This window comes from Perna viridis, chromosome 4, assembly GCF_037379345.1.
Source record: "Perna viridis isolate PV_CMFRI_1.1 ecotype Kerala chromosome 4, ASM3737934v1, whole genome shotgun sequence".
NCBI classification, from domain to species: Eukaryota; Metazoa; Mollusca; class Bivalvia; order Mytilida; family Mytilidae; genus Perna; species Perna viridis.
The window spans coordinates 17,733,890-17,746,028 of NC_142448.1; positions in this window are offsets into that span (position 1 = coordinate 17,733,890).

Consider the following 12,139-nt stretch of genomic DNA (forward strand, 5'->3'; position numbering starts at 1 on the left):
TTTAAAAAGATGAATGTTAGTTTGTAATTTACTGAAATGGTAAGAATGGCATAAAGTTGTGGAAGGCAATATAACATTTAAATTAAAGGGATATAACTCTTTGATATATTAATAATTCAGTTGATTTGATTGGGAACTTTGAATAAATAATCTGAATCATTCACTTTTGTTACAGAACAATACCTGTTCTTTCTGACATCATAATGAATTCTGAAAATGGCAGGATAAAATTTACTCTGAGCCGCCCATACCGTGATGGGATGACCGTTTGATTGCTAGGGGCGGGCTGTTTGTTTATTTTGTAAGAAAATAACTTCGCCTAGAAAATATTCTGGAGCCCCACTATATACAACATAAGAATAATGTATTTTTTCTCTCCTCCATATTCTACAGTACAATTTAATGAAACAAATAATCTATTCGTATAGCATTTAATGAATTTTCTGATTCGTATATATATATTTTAAAAATATTCTGCCCCGACTAAAGCTGTCAACACTCCCTCCCACAACCCCGTACATTGACAGTCTCTTATAACGAAGAGATTATTTTTGGTAAACCTGACGTATTAAATTGAATAACTAATTTGAGAATACAAATATGCATATATGCCATTTACTGGACACCAATCATGGATGCCATTTACAGGACAACAATCATGCATTCTATTTACTGGACAACAATCATTTGTGTATTCTCAACATTACAGTGATGTTCTAAATAACATCCTTTTATATAATAACACCGAAATATGTCTTATTTGCTGTGCACAGTAACAACCAGGCGAACATTGCATGATTAAAAAAAATATCGAGAAAAAAAAAAAACAAACAATACTGAACTTGAGATTAATCCAGCAATCCACATAGGTGTCTAATGATCAAAAGATATACCTTCCTAAATTTTTGTTGAAATCTTCGACAAATTTTAACATAATTTGTTCAGTTTAATGATTTGCTTGTGTCGATCAAGAGTGATAATAACGGGAAAGAATAACTTATTAAAGGGCTGTTGGTAAATTGTCAAAACTTCAGCAATGCAAGCTATATCTTACTGAAATCTCAAAATATCATATTAGAGTTCACAAACATATCATAATAGAAATCTCTGACAAAGGACTTTAAATGATATCTTCTACAATACTTAGGTAATGACTTTGAACCCGAGTGTCGAAATGTAAATAGGCACCAAAAGCTAATAATGATGAATTATAAATTTCATTTATGCGTTCAGATGAGTGTATCTATAATAACTATATTACTGAGTATTCGTATTTAAATCACCAGAGATAATCCATTCAGTGGAAGCGCCTGATTTGTGTAATGTCGATGTATTATTTAGAACGGAATTAGTTCGACTTAATAAAATGGTCCCCACAAATGTAATTAAGTATACAAATTGCTTATAAACACGATGAAAAGAGCATGGTATATAAAATCCGCTTCAATCTTTAAGAGTTTATTCTTTCAGAAGGGGATTTAAAAGAAACGATATTTTCGACAACTTAATCTGAAAGTGTACGTCAAACTTAGTTTAAAACCGAAATACAGAAAATATTTTTAGTACGGATCGATATTTTAAAAACTGTTTATAAATAATAAACAGGCATATGTGATTTTTGTTGGAATATGAGGTGAAAAAGGAACATAATAATTGAAATTATGAACCAAATTAATTAAGAAACGAGAAGATATAACTGAATTTGAAGATATGCCTTATCATGGTAGAAACAGTGAAGTGTCAAAAACTCTGGGAAATATTATTGACAAGTACTTTTATTTATCACAGGAGTTATTACAAATGATTGATTGAAAAGGAAAATTGTATTTTTTGAAGTGTTTATCTTATACAACCAATATGTGATCTACTGTGTTTACTCAAGATTTATTGCAGTTTATTGACGATATTACCGACAAAAAATGCCTGTAGATCATTATAAAATGACAATCCAGGCCAAACCCTTGGCCTCACTTGGTGAAAAGCACCAACATGAGGCGGATCCCGTTATTCTTGGTATATCGCGACCATTAGGACATCTCCGTAAGACAAAAGCTTGTGCTAACTCGGATTTGACCGTTCCCAAGACTGAGAAGTCGGAGGATAAGTTTCCGCATATTACCAGCATAGGTTTTTATGACTCTGACGACGAAATGTCATCCAAAGAATCATCAATTTCAAGAGAAACTGGTCGCTCAAGGCTTACCTCACGACGAGGTAGTCTGACTTCTGTTGGAATTTCAAAACAACAAGTGTTTGAAAATAGATACAAGTTAGCAGCAGGTCGTTCCCAGCCCGATGCATCGAAGCCTGCAAACATGTACAGTAAACGGGTTGTTTATCTCCCAATGTTCAGAGTTAACGTGGAGACGTACATTGGAGAAGCCGAGGACCACAGAACAGTAGAAACGACGAGGCAATCTTTAAGGAAAATGCTCGACAAAAGTCGCAGTAAAATGAAATCTCCAGAGAAAATCGCAAATAAATTACGGGATTACTTTAAACAACAGGAACTGGATAATATCAGGAAACAAGATGAAGAGAATGAGAATAAACTATCGCGGAAAGAATTGTTGAAACTAAATTTACCAAAGACCCCGTTCTTGAAGGATCAGGATATTATACGAATTCCTAGTGTACCTTTGGACGGAGTATCTAACTCGAAAATAGAGGCCTTGGATTTAACTTCTGTGACAGAGGACGATGGAGTTTCTTTAATGTCTGCTAAAACAAGTAAAACGAAGTTTTCGGGAAATGACATGCCAAAAGTTCAGTCTGAAAGAGCTGCGAGTCCGAGGCAGTGTTTTGGACCTCTCTATGGGGTAGAGACAGATAGGGGACAACACAGTAATCAATTAGTTACATATGCCGACATACGTCGAATGAGACAAAAAGGGCGATTGAAAGTTGTCTCCAAAACTGACGCTTCAGCTAAAAATACAAGTTTATCGCTTGATCAGCAGGATGCTAAAGACTGGATCACGATCCAGAGTAAACCCGTGCTTAAATACACAACACCGCAATCCACAAAACAAAAGCTAGATCCTATCATTGTTCCATCACACCCGTGCTCAGAATGTCCGATGTGTAAAGCTGCGAAATATAAATCGACGGAACCCACTGCAGTTCCACCGAATAGTCCTACTCAGAAACGAATCGCTTCCGATGTAGCGACTGTGTCCCATGAATATCACGGAGATCTTCATGTATCGGACCATCACAGTATTAGTGTACATTGCATGAACGATTTACAAATAAAAGGGCATGCTAACATCAGTACTAATCATAAAAACGAAAAAGGAAAAGTTCCTGAAGTAAAGCCTAAAAGGACAGTATATCATAATGACATTTTACCCGTGTCTAAAGTGACAGTGAGAATTCCTAGGTATAGAGAGGGACTCTTAAAAGATGCAAAGCTTACGAACAGCAACTCGAGCAGCTCGGGGTCAATTAACGAGTTATAGATAGGATTATCTTTTGTATAATATATTTTAATCAGTATAATTATGTTTGTCCATAACATTTTGCCGTATTACGTGTATTCAGCATTAAAAACATACGTAATGTATAAAGCAAAAAAAAATCGAGTAGCCACGGTATTATCTCTGGATTAAAAACATTGAATTAAGTCATAAACAAATTCACGCGGGAAAAGGTCATTTAAATAAAAACTATAAAATTGAATTTCATGTCATGTTATTATGTTTTATGATGCTATTTGTTTTGTTTTGTCTGTTGTTTTATTTGGTTGATAGGTTCGATTTTTTTTTTGCTTCCGATACGAACCTGGAGTATCGTCCAATTTATCAGTTAACACGGACGTACGTGGAATCGTTTGTCAATAATTATTAGCCCATCATTTCACTATAGTTTAAACAAGATAAAAATGCATGTGTTGCACTGCAGTTTTTTTAACATTTCGACGTCTTTGAAATTTGAATTCAGGAGCCTCTATTTGTTTTTTTTTTTAAATCGGGCGTAGCAGTCGAATGCAAATTATTCGATGAATGCGTAGAACTTGAGTATATCAAAGTATATTTTAGTCTAAATTTCAGATTTTGCGGTTTTTTTTTTAAACTACAATATCTAACGTAAAGCAGACATAGTTCGCAAAAAAATCAATTTTCGCTATTTTTGCGAGACACCAGGAAAAAATAAAAATTCTTCAATTTCTGGATTATTTTTTACATACAGAATTGTGCCAAATGCGAGTATAATTCTCCCACAGAATATATACAAAATTACCTTTTTTCTCCCAAAAAACAGTTTTGAAGGCAGTTTACGAGCCATTTTCAAGGCTCGAGCTTTCATCTTGTGAAAGAGAACTATCTGGAAAATAAGCCATCATTTAGTTTTTAGTATGGAGATTAAAAAACTGTGAATTTTTATTATCAAAACTACTAATTTTCATTTACGGAAATTTCCGAATACTTCTGATAGTTGTTTGTAACCTGACTAATTATTTTTTGGAGAATTGTACCCACCTTTTAATTGTCATTCGATTTTGGTTTCCCGAAGGTTAAATATAATAATTATCCATGTTGATAGTTATTCTATCAAGTTCAACTCATCATTTCAATTTCATCTTATTAAATATACATTATACTTTTTTACCTCTCTGTTGAATGATGACAGGGGAGTTTCATAATATATACATTTTAATGGAATTTTATATAAATTCCGTGGACAAATTTTTTAAATGGGACACCAGACATATAAATATCTCGTGACTGCAAAATTAGTCTCACAACCTTTTTTAAGAAGTTTTTAAAATTGCAAAATATATCTATCAGATTCTACGAACATTTCAGTTTTCAGTTGAAATCTGTAAGCTATTTTGTTAAATTCTTTCTATAAAGAAAAGGGCCACTTCTATATACACATACATGGTCTAACTGATCTCTTCTATCTATAGGAATTGTACATGTGGTGCAGAGTCAAGGTGGCAGTCTTCATAGACAAATATTGCAAACACATATAGTAGATAAATACGTAACGACATACAAGTATATACTTCTCGTTAAATTAAGTTTGTGCACATGTATATACCTGGAATTTTACTTAAGCAATCCAAAACAATTGATAGTACTTGAAATTTTTTTTCTCATATAAACTTACATAGTCCATAAATTCGCAATCATGAAAGGTTTCAAAGTTACAAAGTTATATAACTTCTTAAAAGACCTTGTGTACTCTGGAAGATTTGTTCGGTAAGAACTTTCCAGTGTCCATGGAAAATTTGAGTATTTGGTATTGAATTACTTGATTTATTGTAGTTGGCAGATATCTCATACAAACATGCACTATAAAAGTCTGTATGCCAACAATTTAACAATCTTCATTCTATCATTTTATATAGTACATGCGCGGATTCATACGGGCGGACCCGTTCCATAGGGGTAGATGTTTTTAATCCTTGTTGAAAAAAAGTTTTCTTAGTTTCATGATGTATTACACGAATGAAATTAAATTTGAGACGTTTTCAACGAGCAATAACGTCTCAAATTTACGCGACTTTCTATGGAAAACTCGAAATCCCATTAATAGCAATATTCGATAAATTCTGACTATGCAAACCGCCATAAGTCATCAAGGGACACAAAAGTTGTCGATTTTGACATTGAAAACATGTCAATATGAGCGATTTTTCGTTTGGGTAGGGATTCATGTTTTGCATTTATAAAAAAAATGGTAAGTGTGATGGCAACTTTCTTGACACGATTTGAAAGCTGAGACATTTGGCTATATGATAATATCTATATTTTTTAAATCTCTACAAAATGTAGATGATACCTGAATATGTTGGTTTATCTCGTTCAATAGAACGCTATAGTCTGAAGAATAAAAACACATTTTTTGCCTCAAACAAGTATAGAAGTGGAAAAGAAATACAAAGAATCTTTAGTTTATTTTTTTGTCACAAACTGATTCATAAATGGGAGATATAAGTGCACCTGAATGATGAGTAAGTGGTGTGTTCGGAGGTGTATGAAAGTGTTTCATCCAAAGGGAGACAATCCAAGTACATCTGTTTAGCAAAAACAAAAGAATTCATTCTTATTTTAATGTTATTTTAATCCCATGGATTAGTATTTTTGACTCTACAAACAGTGGACTAGCTCAGGACTGAATGGAATAAGTGATTTTTGTGTAAAGTGGGGAAAATGGTCTGGCAAAATTATACCAATTCTGAACAGAAAAAAAATCTTCACGCCTTTTCTGCATTTCTGTAAGCATACCTAGTGTTAACGTTTCTGAGAAATAAAGTGCACTGAACAATTATATTACATCGAGGTTTTATATGTCCTCATCCACTGACGTTTCGTGTTATATTGTTATAAATCTGTATGTTGTAACTTTAATTTTGATCATAAATCGTCGTTTGAGAAGTTTGAAGGAGAAATCAAGTTATGTGATTTATAAATAATCATGTTTCATCAAAGCAATGTAAATAAAATGATTTATGTACATGTACCCACATACGCTATAACTTCAGAATATTTACATCCAAAACTTTAAATTTATTAACTAATGTAGCATGTAAATTATCAAGTCGAAAGTTATAAATACCTGTATTTTATCGTCTGCAGACAAGGCACAAAGTAACAATATATTGTATGCCTGCAACAGACATACAATGTATTGTGTTGCATGAAATTGCCATTTACAATGTGATTTTCTCATGATGTTTGTCAAGCGTCCCAGTATCATTGTCAACAAAAATAAAAGAGTGTAACCGACAGAGAGATTTTGGCGCTCGAACGAGATCAGAAATGTATATTTGGATATAAATCCTTACACTAATTTCGACAAATATCACATAATATTTAGTGAACTACAATGTGCATTAATTCCCTGTATGGTTGGGGTGGAACACGCTGAGGGGAAATAAAACAGAAGCAAACAGCACCACGCAAAACCCCACTTGTACCAATTATATTGATTGTTTTCAGAAGTAAATAGATAGTGTAAACAACATATAAGTAATATGACAAAAGATAATAATAATTTACTCGAGTTTTGGAAGAAAAAAGTGAAAACGTAATAAAGATGAACGGATGAATTAATTGGTAGGATAACTGCTGTCTGTCCGGCACGCTGATCACTATATACACCACTTAAATTAAAAGCTGCTAAAATGAACGTTAAAGTCATTGGTTACTCATGTTGGGTAAACTAGATATTAATATACTCTTAAAATGATCAACTAGATATTAATATACTCTTAATTGCTATCGAGTAAAATAGTATAAAAATGGACTTTAGGTGATAACAATATATTCTGTGTATTGTAAACAAATACAATCATATTGCTGTATAACAAATCTTAAGAATTAAAATAAATGATTATCAGCATCTGTGTTGGGAATTCTGTGCTCTATATTCGTCTTTCTTACAATGCCAACAACTTATACAAAAACATGTCAATCGGTCGTCTGGGTGGTAAGCACATGGGCACCAATCACAGAAACACAATAGAACTCTTAGAACCTCAAGAGAACAAAGCACCATATCTATTATTGCTACAACTGAAGTCAAAACGCCGTACACAGAATCCCAATTAGAAATGGAAAAGATGAAACCAGCATGTACACCAGTCGTTACTTTGAATAGTATAAATATCAATCTCCATATTTTAGGATGATAATTATCTGCTATAAGCTGCCATTTAATGACTACTATGACGGTAAGAACTATATTCAAAGAAAAGAGCAGTATAACATATACTATAATTGGTATTTTGTGTTCGTCTAGCCAATCCGGAAGTCCTATCTTTTGCCATACTAAAATGAAAGTAGCGGCGTCCACGATATATCCTATCCACACACGAATAGAAAACACAACCACCCATTTCCGCGGTTCTTCTTCTAGAGTTTTGTCAATATATCTTGAAGCAAAACATCTAAATACACACAACAGAAAATCTCCGTTATTTTTGCAGCAGTCCGCCATTTTTATGTGTCTTATATAAATCGCCTACTCGTTGATTAGCCAAGCTATATTTAAAACGACCACAAAACATTCTAAATTTAACAATAGCCGACGTTTACATTACATTTACCCTACGGACGTCAATTACGAACGAACTACAGATAATCACAATTTATGCATATCATAACAACATACACATGCATATAAATATCTGTTTTATTGTAATGAAACTTGCGCTATAGATACAACCTATTAATTAGACTAATTTTGAGTTTAGAAAGCATGAAATATAAAAATCAAAACAAACTATGCACATGTAAGAGTACTTTCATTCCGCCGTGTTTTCTTTACTATGGAAAACAAGATATAAATAGTGTTTTGTAGACAATAGAATTTTTACGTTTTTGTACAGATACTTTGAAGGTTGGGTTATATTTTGGTCCATTTCTACTCACAACAAATTAAATATGGTGAAAGATCTCGCAAAACAAAAATTAAAATAAAACATCCTGACTGGTGAAAATGAAAAAAAAAGAGGGTAAGATCTAAAATGACAGTTTTGTTGAAAACACAAAGATGGCATTAATTGTATACAAAAGAGAGAAATAGTCATAGAGTGGCAAAAAAAGCTTTTGATATATTTAAATCAAATATAATTTTTGATACCGGATTGAAAACCCTAGTGTGTATGGGTTTCCATAAAAGGCTACAACACTTCTTAATTGCAAAATATGACACGTCAAGGGAAAATTAGACTTGATATCAGATATAAATAGTTGATCTGTCAACTTATTCTTAACGAGAAGTCTGAAAATTGCGAATTCCTGCATTTTCATGATTGTGGTATTGGCAATTACATATGCCAAGAAAGACCCCCAAATAAATTCTGGTCTGCCCCTTGCAGGCACTAAATATCTTTGGTAACGCGATAGTACAGATAAGGTCATGAATGTATTTATTTTCTTAGCAGGGTCTCAAGTTGGATTCTGGTGCGGTTTGTCTTGACATGGTATAGACTTTAGAAATTCGCACATCAGAAACGTTCTGTTTATTTTGTATTTACTTTTTGCGGGGGAGGGGGGGGCTAATAGTAAACAAAGGTCTCAGATTATTGTATATTTACAACCGCTATGATTAAAAAAATAATAATAGATAATAATAATTAACAAATGAAATTTGGCCAGACAACAGTTTTGAACTGTGTCCAAGCAAACCAAACTTGGTATAAAAATCGAGCGCCATTTAAAGAAGGAGTGCAACAGCATCTATATTAAGGAATTCAACAGTACCACCATTTAAAAAAGAAAATAAAATTTCACAAATATCAGGAACAAAATCGTAGACTTTTTTATATACATATATATAAAAATAGGCAATTACAAGGCCTTTCAGACGACCTTATTTAAATTTCCACAATAGCCACGATATAAACATGGCCGCCGTCGGAAAATGAAAATTATTCAAATAAATAGGCGAAAAATCGTAAAAAATAGGAAAATGATCGTGAAGTATGGAACGCCATAACTGTCTTATATGGTCAATCATATTTATACACGGTGCTGTTTTCTTTATATTCGGCACCATCTTATTTATATGCGGTTGAATATATTTATATGTAGTGGTTTTACATTTATATGCGGTAGTTTTATCTTTATATTCGGTGGATTTACCTTTGTATGCAGTGGCTTTATCTTTATATGCAGTGGATTAACCTTTATATGAGGGTTTCATCCTTATATGCGGTGTATTGTTCTACATCGGCACTCTGCTTTATATGCTATTTATACGTCTTTATATGCTGTTCAAACTTCATTATATGCTGTAAAAAGCTTTGATTATCTAATTGTAAGGCTTAAATGTTCAGAACTTTGAAACGTGATCAGTTTCGCACATCACATTTTGGAAAAAATGGGGGAAATTTTGCAAGAATTAGGCTTCGAGAATCTTGAAAAATCATTTTTAAAGGAAACAAGTACCATCTTTAAAAAAAAGATAGCTGACACAGTAAAATTTTACTTCTAAGTTTCTACATTTCTTTCAAGAAAATAACACATAGCACGCAATTTCAAATTTTCGATACAGTTTTTTTGAACGCCACTATGTTATCAGTATTCGGTCAATCGGGAAACAGAATTGCGATCAGGTGACTTGCGTTTCCATAGAAGAGCGTCCTTAAGGTCATAGGGTAAGCGAAACTATGAAGACGGAATAAACTACAACATGATCGCGCATCATTTTCAACGTCATCAAAGTCATGCTTGCTTAAATCGTACATCCTCATTTTTCTATACACAGAACTTTCAGAAACCGAAAGAATCTTACTGATCTCCATAATTGTGTAGTTGTTTTCTAATAAGTTTTCAAGTAATTCTTTTGAAATCTGGAAATTTTCACCATTTTTACTTGGTTTTCGATTTCCACAAGGCAAACATTTCAGACGTAATTTCATCATTTCCGATCTATATCCTTTACGCCTAACTGTTTCATTTGAAATAGATAGAAATCCAATAATGTCGGGTGTTATTTTTTTCCTTTAAATATTGATTAACCTTTGTACGCGGTGGTTTCATCTTCATTTGCGGTGGATTTACCTTTATATGCGGTGGTTTCATCTTTGTATGCGGTGGTTTTATTTATATATGCGGTGTACTTTCCTACATCAGCACTCTTCTTTATATGATTTTATTTTCTAAAGAAAACCTATGTGTATGGAATAGAACAAGCGCTGGGCAGACCTGCTAGGCCCTAGATATACATTGCAAAGTCGCTGTGGTCGCAACGTATCCAAGAAACTATGTAAATTAGTATCGGATATGAAACAAACTACCTACGAAATACACCAATCGGAACTCCTCAGCCTTTCTAGTTACCTACACAAAAATATTTAGTGTAGCGAAAATGGCCGAGTAATTCCGATTTTTTCATTCACTCTTGATCTGTTCAGCGGCGGATCCAGACACTTTGAAAAGAAGGGATGCCAGCCGCAGTTTCTTAAAAAAGGGATGCTAGGACTTCATTTGCCATTTTTTTTGGCAATTTTACACGTGAAAATAACAATTTTTGCAATAAAAAGGGGGTGCCAATCCAAAAAAGGACATCATTACAAAAGCAAATGCTTTTCTATGCAGTTCTGAAATACAACACATTCTTTTTTTTTTATTTTTTAAATATTTGAACATAAGTCGACTGAGGAAATATGTGGTACGTATTTTTATTAAGACTATCATGGATCCTCGTTGAAGCAAGATAGTAAGCCATTTAAAAAAAACGTCAGGTGACGTTGATAAATTAATAATAAATCGTTTATTTGATTGCATTAATGAGGACGCATAACAACATTTTATTTAATCATAATTTACTATTTAACAGGAAAGGTTAAACTATGCCAAGTTTTTTATTCCACTTACTCATTGCACTTTATGTTTAACTTTTGACTGGTTGCCTATTGATATAAGAAAAAAGTAAAATATCAAGTAAGTATAAAAACTCAAAGGGTTTCTATTAATCACATATATTTACTGTTGCAATAAAGAACTTAAATGGTCATAATCCATCTAGCCATTTGAATATCATTGATAGGATATAGTTAGTCTGGCCATTTTACAATCCGATTATGAACAATGTTGTACACTCATTTATTTTAACTTGTTTAGAAAGTATTTTGTTATCAACCTTGGTGTGGCCTTCTGAATACATACCAAGTGATAGTTGACTATAAATGCCTTCTATAGATATTTCGTTAAAATCAAGAAGACAATATTCATGATCGGGCACTAACCTATGCAATAGTTTTAATGGAACACTAAAATATAATTATTACGAAGATAGCTTCTGTCTGATGGTGTGAATGGTTCAGAGAGAAGGGACAGTTCTGTATAAATCCTTTGTATCCAGTTGTCCTATGGATACGCGAAAGGTTCACTTGCTCAGTCGCCGGACTCGGGACAAAAATCAACCAGAAACTTTCAGTTCATGTCGGGAGAAAAACCTTGGAGTCTACCTTAACCTTTTGACAGTAAGGGAGAAATATGTAAAGAGTAAAAAGTATCAAGCTTGGAATTACTACGCCGACAAAGATGTTGTGGAGGAGCAAGCCTCGAAAAAGACTTCAGTTGACCTTGATAGTGTAGATCTTCCTCCTGGACATGTGACAAGCGTCTACGTGACAAAACCGGAGAGAAAGTGTAGTGCTAGAAAATCAGCCAAAAAA